The sequence below is a fragment of the Stegodyphus dumicola genome, chromosome 3, assembly GCF_044657685.1.
Source record: "Stegodyphus dumicola isolate Sdum_Otavi_A_Nest chromosome 3, ASM4465768v1".
Taxonomy (NCBI): domain Eukaryota; kingdom Metazoa; phylum Arthropoda; class Arachnida; order Araneae; family Eresidae; genus Stegodyphus; species Stegodyphus dumicola.
In genome coordinates, this window is record NC_140770.1 from 182,432,727 (window position 1) to 182,450,914 (window position 18,188).

Here is an 18,188-nt window from a genome sequence, read left to right on the forward strand (position 1 = left end):
TTAACAATTTTTTGTGAAAAACTGTACGTAAGGACAGAATAGAAAACTCTTTTCCCCCAAAAAAATTGTAAAATTGCTTTAAAATGAATTCTGAAGAGAATTTTTAGTGGCGTCTGTACGTACGTGCGTACGTACGTATCTCGCATAATTCTAACACGAGTAGCCTTGGAACGTTGGAATTGTGTATATAGGACTGCTATAACATGTACAGTAGATGTGCACCTGGTATTTTGGTTGCTATCGGCCGCACCAAACGTATATAAATATATTTATATATATATCCACTTTGTTACCCGGCTCAGTGATCTCAGTTTCTTTACTCTTATATGTTTGTAAATTGTGCATTTTTTGCAGTAAAAAATGATTGAATTATGTTGTTTTTATCTTCCGGTTAAGGTTTTTATGCCTTTACTAAATCTGCAAGCAATATTTGAACAATTATCTAGAATTTAAAAGCTGTTTAAGTTCGGCTAAACCTAATTTTTAAATAACATGGCGGACATATTTGTTTACGTTTGACACCGCAGAAGAGTAGATTTGTTGCCAATATAGAGAGACTAAGCTTCGCAACAATAAAGATAACGCCTTCATTTATTATTGCGAATTAAATCATGCTTAATCCTTTCTTTAATTTTGTCAAGGAAATAAGTGTTTAGGATTTACTTCGTCATTTTTAATATAGATATTTTGGGTTTTTATGTATTTTTGCCTTGTCGCGAAGCGAGAACTTAATTAATTGAACGAGAAATACTGAATCGTCTGTGAAAAACTGTTTTTGTTTTGTTTGCTTAATTTCTTTTATACATCGTTCTAGATGTATTATAGTATTTGAATAGAACATGTGGCAAAGATTAGATAATTCTTCAAATCGTATAAAGTTTGTGCATTCTGAGTTATAATATGAACTAAATATAACGCTGTCAGGTGAAGCTAGCGCCTGAGCGTTGCTATGGTAAACAAATATGGTGAATTTTAAAGAGTGCATTTATCCTATTGTGGTTTACGCGCTACCGAAGAAGTAGATTTAAAACAATCCCATAAGTTTAAATTAAATGCTAGAAAAAATGCGTATAATTTAATATTCCGTACAAGGAAGTCATTTGGTGTGCACATCAGATTTTTCTAATAGTAATAACTTTATACTTTTATACTTATTTTAATATATAATTTTTTCTAATAGATTTTCTAATAATAGCATAATTATTTTCAGTATCTTGCAATTTAAAACTCGGAAGCTTGACATAAATTTTTAAATTGTTGCAGGAAATAGTAAAACATTCCAGAAAGTATTTAAAACCCAGATACAAAACTAAAAGTTTTCCCCATACACCCTTTTCCCAGTTTTCAACACTTCTGGCAAGCGGCTGGAGATACGTTTCAGTGAGCACCTGATAAGGACGTGAACACTATTACTTTTTTTAGCATCCTGATAAGAGTGAGAAGTGGAGGAGTTGTTAATTGAGAGCTAAACGTTCAGGAATGGCTCCGCACGTCCACCCAGATCAATAATTTGCGACGCTGAGCTCTTTTCCGAGGTCGGCTGAAAGAGGCTTATTCAGCGATCGGTCCGCTGCACCTTCTTCATGCCATTACGGCCTCGCGAGGCATTAGATATCCTCCTCCAATCGAATTTTGTCCTTCTCTTGTGCATGACATTTCCATAGGCAGTCACAGTGATCATATCAAAGTTCCGCGGTCCCCATCAGAGAAAGCGGAAGTTGATACTGCTCTAATGGTAGAAGCTTCCGTCCATCCATCCACAATTATCTGGGAGTTGGCAACCGAATTTATTAGGATCTTCTCTTCTTTTGCGGATATTATTCTGTTTCTGACCTGATAAGGAAATTATTGGTTCCAGATCCGTGAAGAGGAAGAATTCTCCACGTTTCTGTAATCCATTCTTTAGGTTTATAGCCAGAAATCACATTTTTAGCATCTAGTCCACTTCTTTTATCTGTTTTATCATATTATGTATATTTAAGAAAAGTATTTTATCATTTTGCGATGCTTTACATGCAAGTGTTTTTTCGTTATTACGCAGCTTTTGGGCCAACATTGAATTGTCGTTACATTATATAAAACATTACATGAAAAATTTTACGTCATTTAAAAAATTATTTGGTTAATTTTCCTTAAACATTTATAAAACTGTGTTTTTCTTTAAAACAAAATTTCCTAATGGAAAATGTAAAATATTTGAAATTTAATGTAAATATAAAGTAAAAGAATTTTTTTTCATACATTAAGTTACTGTTGCTTCTAATCTTCATAATCTCAAAAGACCTTCCAAAGAAATCCATAATTTCATCACGACCAAGAAGCAGTGGGCGTGGCCAACGCTTCGGCGTCTTTCAGGTGATAGGAAGTTTCTACCAAACTCCGTCCCAATTTTGAAGGAGAACGCCTCGGGGAACGCATTCGAGATTCTCCTACCCGTCTTTTTCTAAAACCAGCCTTCCGAGTGTACTTCAAGCTCCATAGCACTTTAAAGTGCCCCTTTCTGCAAGGATTCTACACATTTACAATTATACGCTCTTTTTCCGGGGTACTCTTATAAGGTATTTCTCCCACTATCCTAACGTCCTTCGTGGTGTAGTTGTTCCGCACGCTGGGCCGGTATTCCAGAGGCCCGTGGTTCGATTCCCGACGAAGGCGTTGCTAATTTTTTATCTTGCCTGCTTCCAAAAAAATTCTAATGACTCTACACTCTTACCATAGGACAATTTTCGTCTCCGTGCTCGGGCCCACCAACGGTCGGGTGGTAAGATCGCTGAACGCTGGTAGTTCGGACCTAGGTTCGGACTCGTTCCAGGGGAACGAGCTGGCTGCATGTGTGTGTCCGTGGGTTTCCTCATGTATAACGTATATACAAGCCCGGTTCCCTCAGAAAGTCCTTCACGAAGGCATCTCTACCCTTAGACTGATAGCCCTAGTGTGCTTTGTCATAATCAACTAAACCTCGCCGTGTTGTTGATGAAAATTGGGATAGATGTGAGCAAAATGTCGTAGAACCACCTAAAATGTGCCCATTCCTTTGCCAATGACAGATCCTCTCATACTCTTGACCACATGGACTTCGTGGGCCTTCCCTGAAAATCAGAAGGATCAGGGACCACAAGTTTCCTAAGGTGACCACTTTAACGACTGTTTTCTTCTTTATATATTTATTCATAGTAATAAAATTATGCTTATTTAATATAAAATTAAATAATATTTTGCTGTAATTAAAGAAATCAGAAAGAAATTTTTTCTTTGCTAATAAGTAAGACAGGTATCGTCGCATCTTCCGCGCCCTTTGGCAATCTTTAGATTATTCCAATGACTGAACCAATTTTTTAGCGAAATGTAAAATAACTGAAGCTTACAACTAGTATGTATCAATGTACACCCAAAAAATGTAATAAAATAATTAAACAAAGAAATGTTTTAGATTATTGGTTTAAAATTTCCAATACACAAAAAGGCTTCAGAAACTTGTCCTTATGCTATATTTATATTATATTGAAACATTCTTTTCTTTAATAACTTAATGCACTCGTTATTGTTTTTTAACAATCAGTTAAAAATGGGTGTGTCATATTCCTGAGAAATTACCTAAAGCTGAAAGAATTCTAAATGATCTCAGTGTATGAGGATATACATTTAAGACTTTTTATCACCCACTCCGCTTATTAATTACAATTTCAAAAGTTGAAGCTAAGTATGCTATCGCAGTTTAATCAAGCAAAAATGTATCATCGAATGAGGGGAAAAACCTAATGAATAAGTTAAGCATTTGAAGATTTACTTTCAACTAACTACACTCTTAAATTGTAATTTTAATTAAGTTCAAATGTTTAAAATATTATAAGATGACATTTTTTTCTAAAATTTTAGCATAATAGAAAACCGAAGAACAAACCAACCAGTTTTTCTTCTGATAACTATAAATCGCATCAATGTATCTTAAAAAACTTATATTTATTTCCTTGTCTTGCTAATGACTGGGAACGAATGCACCTTATTTTCATTCCTAATTATATATACGTCTGCAGAAAGACTGTTTAAAAAATGGTTGCATCCATTATTTCATAAAATATTGATCTTAGACGTATATATCTAGTTTTAAAGCTTCTAAACATAAAAACAGAGAATTTATGAAAGTAGTTTTAACTTGAAATGTATTTTATCGAATCCGAATTAAGATTAAACTTGTCATATCAGCCAACTATTACAAATCTGTATTCTTTCAAGTTACAATAATAAAAAATAGAAAAATCTTTTATTTAAATTAATAGTTTTCTTGAAACAAAATTTGAAATCTGCAATTAATCAAAAACAGATTTAACAAAACAATGCTCAAAAACAATTTTTTTATTAAGAATTATAAAATTTATTAAAACAATAATTAAAAAGAAATCCGAGAGAATTCAGATTTTAACGGTCTCTGAAAAAGCCTCTTTTAAAGTTTTATATGGTTTGTAAGGTATTTATGTTCACCAGCTATTTTATGTTATGAATCTTTACTGTCATTTCACCCTTCCTGTTTCCCTGCCAGAATGCAAATTTTATTTAAGTGAGGGTATGAAACAATTTTATTCAGAGCATTGAAGCAGCATGGTGAAGGCCAAGTTATTAGTTGATATTCTAAGATAGCATTCCTCTCTACGTCGTTGCTTTATTCTTGCAATTTGTGCTGTGACGCAGGTTTAGGTTAGAACCAACTTGCTCTTTTAAATATCTCTCCATAGCCTTTGGCTAAATAAGATTTTAATTTAAATTTAAATCTTTACTTTTTGATTTCACCCCATCATTACTGGCTGATTTTGTAAGTACCAGAATGTCTTCTGTTCAATTCTTTTTGCGTTCTTAATAAAAGTGTCTTTTACAACCATACTATGTTTTCTGTCTTTTTATCTAAACATAAGGATAAGTCGCTTAGCTGTACATTAGCCTCTAGTCTCATTTGTCTTACCGAAAAAAATTAGACTCTACAGGTTTATCAGTACAGAATATATATAAAAATGATTTAGGTGTAATAACGGAACATTTTATAGGATACTAAATTAATACACTTAGGAAAGTTATATATATTGTTACGAAATGTACAGGCGCGGTAAGATGGCTTCCCCTCAGAGCAGTTTTAGGGTTGCCATAAAATGGCAAGGGAAGGCTGGGTTGCCACATTTGAGAAAAATCGCCCTTTGGCGACAGTTGGCGCCAAAATTGGCGATATGACACGAACGGATGGAGAACCTTCTGGAACGAATCCTTACCGGATTAGCCCAGAATGTTCTTGAACACAAGCCGAAGCCCTGCTGGTCCGCAGTCAGTGTGTGTGCCTCTTCTAGCGAGCTGATAATCACTCATTGAGTGCCTCGAACTAGCTCCGAGTTGGTCGTCGAGTGCATCGAGAGAGTCTTTTAGTGCATCGCGAATTAGTGCATCGTCGAGTTTTGTCTTAGATTGTGCGGAGTCGAGAGCTATACTCTTGTGTATTCTCGAGTGCATCGCGTGGAGAGTCTCGAGAGTACGTGGAGTTCCGAGAACGACCAAACAGAGTCGGAAGCTGTACTCTGGTGCTTTGCCGTGAAGCTGTCTCCACCGTGATAGCCTGATAACCTGAAGGTTGTGTCGCTGATCGTGTCAGCGTGTTTATAGTAGTTCATCGACGACTGTAAAACATGTTTTGGACCTGTCCTGACAAAATACTGGTAGATAAAGCGTGTTTCGATACTTCATCAAGTGTCATCGTTATTAACTCCAAATTTACAAACCCCGTACGAACGTGAAGGAAGAAAATAACGCAACAACTGGTGTCAGAAAAGTAAAACATAACAATATATTGCATATTTGAAAAATGAAAAAAATACATAGCGAAATTCTAGAAAAACATTTAATATTTTCAATTAGTAGATAGTGAATTAAATGCATTTTTGATTTAAATCAATTATATTACAATGTAAAAGAATACTATCTTTAACATTTTGCCGAATAACAACGCACTCGCATGAAAGTGAAGCAACACGCATTTAGAGTAAACAACAAGTGAACCAATAAGAAATCGTGTTTCGAGATTAATAGCTCTTTTGAAGTAATAAAGTTGTTAATGCTAATTTTCTCAATATATGTTTTCAAAAAATATTTAAGTAACAGGTCAAACGTTTTGCAGTTTTAAACGCTTTTTTTGTAATGCCAGATGAAGCATTGGGAAGATTATTTCAAGACTTAATTTAGATGAACACCAAATATGGAATGCCTTGTTTTCCACAGAAAACTGACAGTTAGAGCCAAAACACAGGGTCGTTTCGAGGTGCAGTTGGTAAATCAGATCCCTTAAAACCGCAAGCATTCTTTTCAAATGACTATTTCTATTCGCCAAGAAAACTAGTATCTCAAAAATTATTTAGGGAAACGTTTTACGGATTTTTGCTCGAGAAAAACCCCAGACTTTTTAGATTTGATTGATGAAAAATTCGTGAAGACTTTATTTTTCAAAACTCGAATATTTTTCAACGTTTATGGGATTCAATGATTTGAATGAGTCATCCGTAGCTACAACACTATGGGTGAAAGTGTTCTGTGAACATAAAATCTAATTCTTCAGATAACCCTCTCGCAAAGAAAGTTATAAGTAATAAACTATTCATTATTTTTTAATAAATAACCAAATTATATCTACTTTAGAAATTACTAAACTCTAACAAAAACTTTTAGCTTTACTTTCTTCCGTTTAAAAGATCTTACTTTCCACAGCAGCAGGCACTTAAAATGTATCTAAATCATTTTAACTTGAAATGTGCATAATGCACAGTATGTTTACACATTTTAGGACGACTTCAGAGCCGTTTAACTCATATTTAAAATGCAGAGGGTGTCTTTTTTAATGTTTGATCTGATAGCTTTTTAATAGACTAGAGATTCATGATGGAAGTGAGTTTCGTTAAATTTCCAGGAGTGTTTATTTATATTTATCTGCCATTATCTCCCAGAGTCCATCAATCTTGTTGGATTTGCGCTTAGAAAGAGGTCTTTTGAAGATATCAAAAGCACAGTAGTAAATATGTGTAACATCGGGGTATTTTGCAGGAATATGTTGAAAAGGTATATATGCAATAACTGTAGCAGTCTTACTTTTTTCAAGGAATTCAGTGATACTTTTCGAAGTATGACTTGTTGCTTTGTCTTCATATACATTCACTCTCTGAAAGTAGTTCGGATAAAGGAATGGAATTTCTTGCACAAATATAGGACGTAAAACTTTCTCTTGAAGGTAAGTTGAGCTGATTTTATTTTCCACACTTCTTATTTTTAATTTCGCATTGTAAGAGAATCCTGCGACAATTATAAACCCGTTACCGAAACTTTCTTTATATTTACGTCCTCTTTACTTTTCCTATAATAAATACTCTCCTTTTTTAATTGAAGTCATTTTCATGTTCATCAAGAGTCACAACATATTTCAATTTATCTTCTGCTAAATAATTTTTAATACAGGATTCTCTGAATTGTTCTGCGTTGAGCAACTTGTCTCTGCAAAAGCTGATTAACATTATTATTTTACCTTTTCATATTGTAAATCTTGCTTTATTATTTTATTTATTGTTGTTACGGATATGTTTAAAAATCTTTGTGATTGATTTTATCTTATTACCAATTATTTAAGTCTAGAAAGATTACAAATAACACATAGTTTTCAAGGATTTGTTAGGAGTCTTCGTTTCATGTAGAAGTAATGACTGACGATTTCCCCCTTTCCGATTAACACTGTTCTTTATTTTATTTTGCATTTAGAAATTTTAATACCATGCATTTCACTCGTTTATGAATTATGGAATAAGGATATTTCTCTTTGGAACGCGCAAAAAATGTTCTTGAATTGACAGCTTATTTTCATAAGACATTTTGTAAAAGGAATTAAATATAAAAGTAGCATACGATGTTTTTCATTCAAAAAACAAGCTGTTGCTAGAAATTTAAATTCTAAAACATTTGCTGTTTTAATTCTTCATCGAAATCGTTCTAAAAGTGTGTAAACTCTACTTGTATCTGCACTTAAATACATGTAATGATTCGCATTTACCATAATAAATATTTAAGTTTTTTTTTTCTAAAGGATATATAAAATGTTTGATTATATATTTACCAATTACACCTACTTGCGATATTAAACTTGTTTTCAGAAAATTGTCATCTTATTTTATAAAACCTTCACCTGCAATTATATGACCTGTAAAGTAATCGAACTTCCAGTTACTTTTTCTGAGCACCCGTTTTGTTTTACTCTTATTCTGAAACATCATAATTAATGCCTTATAATTAGTTTGGTTGCAAATCCCGTTCGTTAGAGTTGTTAACTTTAGCAATTCACCAGTATATAAATGCAAGTACGGTTATTTCTGATGTATCTGTGATATGCTGTAAGACTGATAATTTGTCAGCTCACTGGTCTGCATAAATGCACAAATTATTGTGAAAAAAGTCCATAGAATAAATAATTTATTAAAATATTCATGGTGAAAGGTATCGATATAAAATCTTCAGAGGTTTGTGCATGCAAATATGAAGTTTTTTCCCCAATAATATTTCCCAGTAAATATGAAGTTTTTTTCGTTCTGTGTGGTAGGGAATCACAGTATTTCATATTGTTCAATAGCTAAAACGTTCACATCTACAATGCAAAAAGGATTTTATATCTTAAATTTCAGCCAAATAGAATCTGTTACATTGACCCGACTAAAATTTCGATCACACTTTAGGAAACTACTTCTTCCTTGTTGGAAACCTAGTATATACAACTGATACGAAAAATTCAAAATAGCTGGGCTATCTGCTGTCACGATAATATTCTTCGCGATCTGAAGAATGATTTCTAAGTATTCAAGAAGACTCCATCCTAGACTCGCTCCATTGTAGAATAAGAACGTCGTTAATGAGCACCGGTCTTGCACTTCAGATTCCACAGTCCACAGTTTCGAAATTTACGAAAACGGCAAAATTTATTTCGCACATATTTCCAAGTTCCAAGTGGCGCTGTATGCCGTGTTTATCGTGCTAGATGGTACCACTTGTTTCGGCTGTCATGAAGTAGTGCCTCTAAGCGCGCCTTACGTAAACTAATACTTGAGCTGAGTGTTATAGCTGAACGAATACTTAAATGGTTACTTAGACTGCCTTGTGGCTGCAATATTTCTAAAATACATATAAAATGTAAGAATGGAAATGTGTGATCTATTAAAGTAAAATGTATGATTAAAAAAACTTACCCAGAATGACAATAACTAAACATCACATGCGAAATTATTTTATTCTTATTTCTAGGCATCACCTTTTCAATAGAATATATATAAATACAGCACCAGGGTTCGTACACATTTCTGCACACGGAAATTAAGTACTTTTAAGGAGCATTAATGAAAAAAATGAAGGACCTATGAGCAAATGGGAACTGAATAAATTCAATTAAAAATATTATTCTATGCCTGAATTTTACTTTTGTAATACCATCCTAAAAATAAAATAGATCCCTAAGTAGTATGCATTATTACTAAACATGAATTAAATAACATAATTTTTAATAAGTTTGAGAATAAAATAAACTTCCGCGAAATGAGAACCGAATCGCGAGAACGAGAAATATATCTCTAATGAAGTTTAAGGAAATAAGTTTAAATGAAGTGCAACAAAAACTGCGTACAATTTAAAAGGCCATACAAGGTTGTCATTTGTTGCCCGTATCCGACATTCTCTTTCTACCTGTGAATTAATTCGCTACGTTTGTTAGCCAAAATTTATTAGATTCGAGCAAAATTTGAAATAATGGAAAGGAAACTCAAACTTCATACAAATATATTCAGTTGAACACTATTTGGGTTCAAAATATGCTGACTCTAGGTATCAATATATTCACGGAATGCCAAGGACATACATGCATAAATGCATATAGATGCTTCATTGTTTAATAACAGATATTCAGATAACAGAGGTTAAAGAAATTATGCACTTACCATTGTGATCCTATATATAGGCCATAACCATATTGACTAACTCATAAAAATTTCCTATATGCTAATCATATTTTCCCGTACGACAAACTTGTCTTTAACAAAAACTGTTAATTTCAGCACTGACTCCAAAAAATCACATTAAAGAAATTCTCCTTATCTATAATTGTTTTTTTTTTCTGTATAAAAATTTGATGTGCAATTGCGCTATTTTTTACATAAAATACATTGCTGAAGGATTATTAACTAATTTAGTAAGTCTATCCTATTCTAAATTAAAAGATCGTAAACCTGAAAGTCGATTTTCATTAAATTAAACTTAAAAATAGAATTCAAATTAAGAATTAAGTTTCAAAGAATAGCTCTTCAGGAGATTTGAGATATTCCTAGATCCAATTGTCCCGAGCTAATATATGAAACATTCATTTTTCTATATATTAGCTTTTTCCTAAAGTTAATAAGCTTGCGGATTTAATCTGCGTTGATTAGAATTGCTAAAATTAAGATAACATTGAGTAAAAGAAAGCGATAGAGCCGAGCTAAAAATGTTTTTAAACACATACTGCGAGCATCGGATAATTGAAACGCTTCTTTAAAAAATAACTGGAGCCTAAAAATGAAAAAAAAAGTAATATTCGATATAATGAATGAGTAAATTAACTGTAAGATTCAAAATACCTCCTTATTAAATTCTCGAAAAGTTGCACAAAAAAGATATTGAATTCTCTACTTGTTTGAGAAAAACTTCCTTTGAGTTAAGTTTATTGTTTTACTTATAATAATTTTTTAATGGCGGTACTTAGTTTGATACCTTAGTCTCTTTTAAGTATAAATAACAACTGATTTACGAGTGGAAGCTTTTGCTCTTTATTATCGCAAGGATTTATTCTAATAAATAAACCTTTCGCTGATGAAACGTTTTTATTTTCACTAAGAATCCATTTTTATCTTCACTAAAACTTAAAAATACTGCAGATAACTATTAAAGGCTTTGTTACAATATCTTAATTTAAGGGCAAGAAATACTGTTTGGGTGTTGAAAATTCCAATCTTCAAAATGCTTTAGATTAGCTGCACAGACAGTAGATCTGTAGAAACACGAAAAATGTGTAATGACCTTTTAACCTCTAGATATAATGACCTTTTGACCTCTAGCGATCCGGAGGTGCTTCAAATTACATCAAGAATGCGCGACAAGGTTACCGAAGATATCATAAAATCTTCTCCACTGTTGCCCAAACGGGATGGTGGTTAGTGACCCTGACTACTAACTGAAGGTCCCGGGCTCGATTCTTGGAGAAGGGTTGGCTATTTGTAAATGTCTAGTGTCTTTGCAGCATGGTGACACTCTAAATATATGGCAAGTCTTTTCGTGTGATTTGGTGGTAGGTGAAGATGGTGAACTCTTGAACCCCCCGGGGTACTCTTCTTCAAAACTGAAGTGGAACTGGGCAAATCGTACTGTCCCAAAACTCTTACCAACGACAGGTGTAATCTTGTAATCTTATACTCCTGCCACCATGAATTTCGTGCGCTTGTTCTGATGAGGTCAAACAAGTGAGATCAGTCACTTCAACAAGGTCAGTTAAAAGACGATAGGGAAGACGGAACCCAGTTGCCAAATCCTGGAGGTGATGAATCATTGTCCACATTTTAGACACATCACCTCATTTTAGTTTCAGCACTATTGTAGAGTCATTAGATTTTTCGAAGCTGAAAACATGAAAACTGGGCAATGCCCTCACTAGAGTTCGACCTCTTCATCTCCCGATAGCCAAGCGGACATGATATAAAACGCATCAAAAAGACGCATGGAAAGGAAGGAGAAAACACACTATGCAAAACATCTGTAACTTTTACATATTAATTCTGGCTGTATTTCGAAATCAGAGCCTTTTATTGCAGCATGTGTGAATGATGGACAGAGATTTCAAATCTCTGGTTCTGGTATTTTTCCATTATTTGAAGAATAAATGTTATTTGTGGAGATTAGAAATGAGTACCGACTGATAGCGACATGGCATCCTTTGATGGCAAGATTTTAGATTTAAATATGTTTCACACAAGGAATTTTTAATTTGTTCTGCAATAACTCACCAACTGCCGTTAGTCAGTAATGTTGTGTCTACAGAGCTTTAGATATGAGTTCCGCTCCTGTTTCTGGCTGTCTTTCCAGCTATGCTTCCTTTAAGCACCTCAGAATGATTTTTTCATAACAATGAAACTCTATTTGACCATAACAAAATGTTTTTAATAGTGTTTAATGAATGATGGTAATGAAAATATTACATAATTAAAAGTTTCTGTGGTTTGATACTTTGATTATGGTGCTTTGATACTTTGATTATGGTGGTATGAATGATGATTGAATGATTATGACTGAGCGATTTAATGTCGTTAATTTTAAATGAAGGTAAATATCATAATTTATAAATCTGTAAGCAGTTCTCTTAACGTTCTTTCTACTTAGTCACAGATATCAGTGGTGATAGTGGAATATATAAAAGTATCTCTAGTCCAACAAGGTTCCATTTGCGCCGGCATGGCAATGACAGCCTATGCTCTATCTAGGATTCTTAACCACTTCAGGGTTTGCCTCGAGACAGTCTAGTCGATTTAAAAAGGATTGTTAATAGCTCTGAACTAGCTTTGAACTCTAATAATATATATATATATATATATATATATTACACAATTACTTGGGTATTTAAGCGGACAAGGGACGTTCAAATTCGTAAATTTCCTTCAAAAATTCGAAATTTCTTTTTTGTTTCTAAAAATAAAGAATAATGTAAGTGATGTTTACAAAAAAGAATTTTTAAGTTGCGATGAAAATTAAGCATTTTACAAGGAAATTTCGTTTTCGACATGGTCATTTAAATGCGTTTAAAGGACATTTAAAGGGCAGCCATATTTGTTTTTCAGACTTTGCACTCAGAAAAGCCACTAACTCATTTGTTTCGAACTGTAGGAACTGCAACATGCATATTATTCTTTCAGTGAATGGCAACAGGAACTACTTCGAGTTTTTGTTTACATTTAGCGGCACGGCGAAGTTCGTTTGCTTATATTTGTGATTTGTTTTTATAAATCGAAAGTATGCATGCTGTGAGTTCCAGATGGCGAACACCTGTGTCCCGTTCTTCAAAAAAAAAAAAAAAAAAAAAAAGGAAACTTGCAAGTGATAAAGCAAACAAAAGATGGAATAAATACAAAAGTGAAACTGTTGAATGTTTTGATAGTGGTTTGCACAAAGTATGCTGCAAACCACTCTCAAAACTATCAAACCACTATCAAAACAGCACAAATGCTGATGTTTCACACCATTCTGATATAGATGTGTTACCACATTCTGATTGTGCTGACACACAGAATATAATTTTAAACAATAGTAAAATGTCTATAACTGAACAGAAGTTGTGTTTCTTCAGCAACGCTGGAAATAATGATGATTTAGTGGAAAATAATGTTTCTAATTACACTATCATGTGTGGTAATATGTGGATTCATTTACTGAAAGAACTTAGGTGTCAGTATTGAAATAAAAATGAACTAAAAGTAAACAAATAATGATATTTTTGGTTATTCTTCAAAGCTACAGATAATGTGTAACTCATGCAATGCACTTTATTTATGGCTCAACATATTCAAATCCACGACTGGCTGAACAGCGGCGTTTTGAGATAAACAAAAACATGGTTGAAGCTTTTCTAAATATTGGTAGAAGACATTCTGCTATGGAACAGTTTTCAATGTCTGTTGGTAAGGAAACAATGGACAGAAAAACTTTCGATAAATGTGTTGTGCAGCTTGTAAAGAAAGCAAGAGTATAAAAGAGAAAGTTTTTGAGCTGTCGAGGAAAGCAGTACGGGAACAACATGAAATTCTATATGAATGATGAAATTATATATGTTTTGAATTATATATGTTTTGAATTATGTATGTTTGAATGAAATTATATATGTTTTGAATTATATATGTTTTGAATTATGTATGTTTGAATGAAATTATATATGTTTTGAATTAGTCATGTTTAGCCTGAAATATTAAAGTATTTTCAAAGCAATGTGATTCTGAATATCTAAATGTGCATAAAATTGAATATCAAGTTATTTAACTCTGGCTTGACCTATGTTTAAATTTGTATGCTACTTATCTATAATCTCTTCGACTGTAAAATTTTTCTACCATCGAACAATCACATTTGGATATGCTTTCCAAAATAATTAAAATATTATGTTTTATGCATTTAGTTTTTTTTCCATAAATATTAAAATATATTCAAATTGATGTCATTATCAAGTATAAAAAGTTGCATAAAATTGAATAAATATAGTTTATTACCACAAAATCAATTGCTAGATCAGTCAAAATATGATTAACACAGCCAATAGAATTCAAGGAATTGTGTCTACATTTATGCCATATACCATGAAACGACACTCCAGTGTCGATAATATACTCACCTTTCATAGATGGATACCAGCTTTCATGTTATTCCTTACTATTTTCTGGACAACTCAAATACCTTCTCTTTTATACCTTTGATCACATTTACAAGCTGAACAACACATTTATTGCAAGCTTTCCTATCCATTGCTTTGATACCAAGAGACACTGAAAACTGTTCTGTAACCGAATGTCCTCTACCAATATTTAGAAAGAGTTTGACGCGCTTTTGTTTCAAATTGCCTATGTGCAATCAATCAAAGACTTGAATAGATTAAATCCATTTCATTTATATAATATTGTATTTGCAATGCTATGCAGAATAACTAAAAAAAAATTTAGACAATAATATTTGAAATATAGGTAAAAGTAGGTTAGCAAATAAATACAAGTCTACGTGATGTACCGTGTGTTATGCTTGTCTACAGAGCATAGCACATAAAATTGATCTATTTAAACCAAATGAACAAAATTGAGCTGAGAAAGAACTAATAAATGAAGTAGTAATATAATAGAATGCAGAAGCATTTATAAGTCATTTTCAGGTATGTAAGCAAAAGTAAATCTTTATATTGTGTTTCCACGGATTTCAGATTTTTGAAAATTTTGAGTACTGAATTTATCTCTTGCGTTTTAATTGTTCTCGAACTATTTTCATACTTGATTTATATCATTCCAATACTATTCATAAGAGAACTGTGCATCCATTTTACTATTGATGAACTTTTCTAGGAATTGTTAGGCTTTCCGTAAAATAACGACCCATAAAAATTCAAAAAATTGTGAAAAAATTAATAAATAATTTATTTTTCAATAATATTTCATCCTATTTTAAAATGCATGCCCAGTTTTATTTATTATTTGATATAGATTCATTAGGAAAATTATTGTAGGTTTCTGATTAATTTTTATGCGCAAGGGGCTATATGAATATAAGTATAAAAACGTAAAAATGCATAAAATTATTTTACTTTTTTTTGAAAAAATTTACCTCTATCATTATAAAATTGTATATTTCGGTAAATACATGCACAATACACATAACTGAAAAATATTTTAAAGTTTGAACAAAAAGTAAGAATTTTTCATTTAAACGTCCCGTGTCCCCTTAAGATGGCCATTGGTATTTTGATATTATTTGAATTATTAAAATCGTTCAAAGCTACTAACACTTTTCAAATCAATAATTCTGTCTCGTGGCAAACGACGAAGCGACTTTACTTTGGTACTTTTCTTTCCGCAGAAATGCTCTTAATGACTTAAAATTCATAGCCGTTAAGAAGGCCACATAATTTAATAATAAAATTCTTGCGATAAACATTCCAATGACAATATCCTTTTGGAGAGACCTTATAAGGTATTTCTCCCGCCTTCTTAGCGTGCCTTCGTAGTGTAGTGGTCTGCATTCCAGAGGTCCGTGGTTCGACTCCCGGCGAAGGCATTGCTCATTTTTCAAGTCTCCTGCTTCCAAAAATTACCTAATGGCTCTACAACCTTAACACAGTTTATGAAACCAAATTTGATCTTCCCAAACCAAATTCGATGAAACCAATTCGATCATATTTCTTGAATAATTTATATTGAAAGATGTGTTTAATTAAGCCGTTATTTTTTAGTCATTAGGTTAACTTTAAATAGCGAGGGTAACTAACATTTAGTAATGTGGAGTGACAGAGGTTGATCTTTGTTGATATTTCAATTCAGAAGCGTTTTGAAACCTTACATCACTGGGTGCCGTTTTAATTGCAACCCCCTCAACTAAAAATTGACATGTTTTACTAATACTGAGTTTTTAGTTTATAGTATAGAAATAGCAAAAAGAAACATTTTGTTGAATTTAATCTCTGAGTCTGTTAACTGAAGTTTATTCTGTATATACTTCTATTTCAGACCACTCTAATTCATATCAGTAAGATAAGGTTAGGCATTATAAAGAAGGCATACGATAAGCCAAATTTTGTAACATTATTTATCTTGCTCCGCCATCCGATCACACTAATTGGTATGAGAAAGATAAGCTTAGGCGATATAAAGAAGCTATATGATAAGCCAAATTTTATAAAATTATGTATCTTACTTCCCTACCCACTCCTCTAATTCATATGAGCAAAAAAAGGTTAATATATGTGTTATGAATAAGTTCACAAAAAAGGTAAGCGGACTGTAATATCACTAATTTATTTTACATAACACTTTCAAATAGAAGGAATGCCGTCCACGTGACGACACAGCTCACATCACTCCAAGCACAGTAGCAATTAATAAAACAAAAAAGAATAGAATACAAATCACATAAATTATGAGTTGAAAGTTCGTTACCATAGCAACCAGAATTGAACTATCAGGCAGCAACGCCATCTATTGTTGCAAAGACACACTAGTAAATCGTTTGGTAACAAAAAATACTAAACATAGCCCCGGCCTTGAAGCCTTCTAAGAGTTCAAAAAAGACAAATAGTTAAAGCATACATAATAACATTAACAAACAAAAAAATTAATTGAAAATATAACTAAAATTAAAGTTTAATAATATGAAAAAAGTCAATAGTTCATAGATCATATTAGTCATGATTGGGGATAAGACACAATTTAGTAACAGCTCGTTTGAAATCACCAGCGGCTGTACGGATTGTAGCCACTCGAACGTTTTTATCACTACCTGGATGAATTAAGGCAATTCTTCCAATTTTCCATTGATTTGGAGGCAGTTGTTCGTTTTTGATCAGAACTAAATCACCACATTTTAGATTTGGAGACGCACGAAACCACTTAGCACGTTGTTGAAGTGTTGTTAAATATTCCGCACACCATCGTTTCCAAATATGTTGCACAGTCTGTTGAACTAGAGACCAACGTTTAAGTCGTGAAGATTTCACATCACTCAAGTCAGATTCCGGAATAGCAAGCAAAGGGGCTCCAATCAGAAAATGACCTGGAGTCAATGTACTAAAGTCGTTTGGATCACTGGAAATCGCACAAAGAGGACGGGAATTCATACAAGCTTCCACTTGTGTAAGCACTGTTAAAAATTCCTCGTAAGTTAGATGTGTGGATCCTAATACTCGTTTAAGATGAAATTTCATGGATTTCACATTAGATTTCCACAAGCCACCATAGTGAGGAGATGTCGGAGGATTAAATAACCAAGTTATACCTTCTGAGGTGCTGTAGTCGCATAATTCACTGCTTTTCTCAATGCGTGCTGCATTTTTATAAATCTCCTTCAGTTCCTTACTAACACCTTTGAAGTTAGTAGCACAGTCACTCGAAATTTTAGATGGTTTGCCTCGTCGGGCGATAAATCTTTTTAGAGCTGCTAAAAACGTTGAAGTTGATAAATCACTGACTAACTCTAAGTGTACAGCTTTTGTTGAGAAACACACAAAATGGATACGTAACACTTGAAAGTTTTTGTTCTTCTTCCAACTTGGGACTTAATAGAATATGGACCAGCATAATCAACACCGGTGACTGCAAAAGGTCTTGATGGTTGAACTCTGGGCGAGGGCAAATCACCCATTATCTGGGTCACAGTCTTGCCTCGATTTCTAATACAAGGAATACATCTGTGAATAATCCTTCTCACTACGCTTCTCACTGAAAGAATCCAAAACTGCATTCGTAAAGTGCTTATTAATAACTCTTGACTAGCATGCAAATAATTGACATGGTAATGTGTTACGATGAGATTAGTTACATGTCCTTCCTTTGGAAGCAAAATAGGATGTTTGCTATTTTCAGGAATGTTTGCATTTT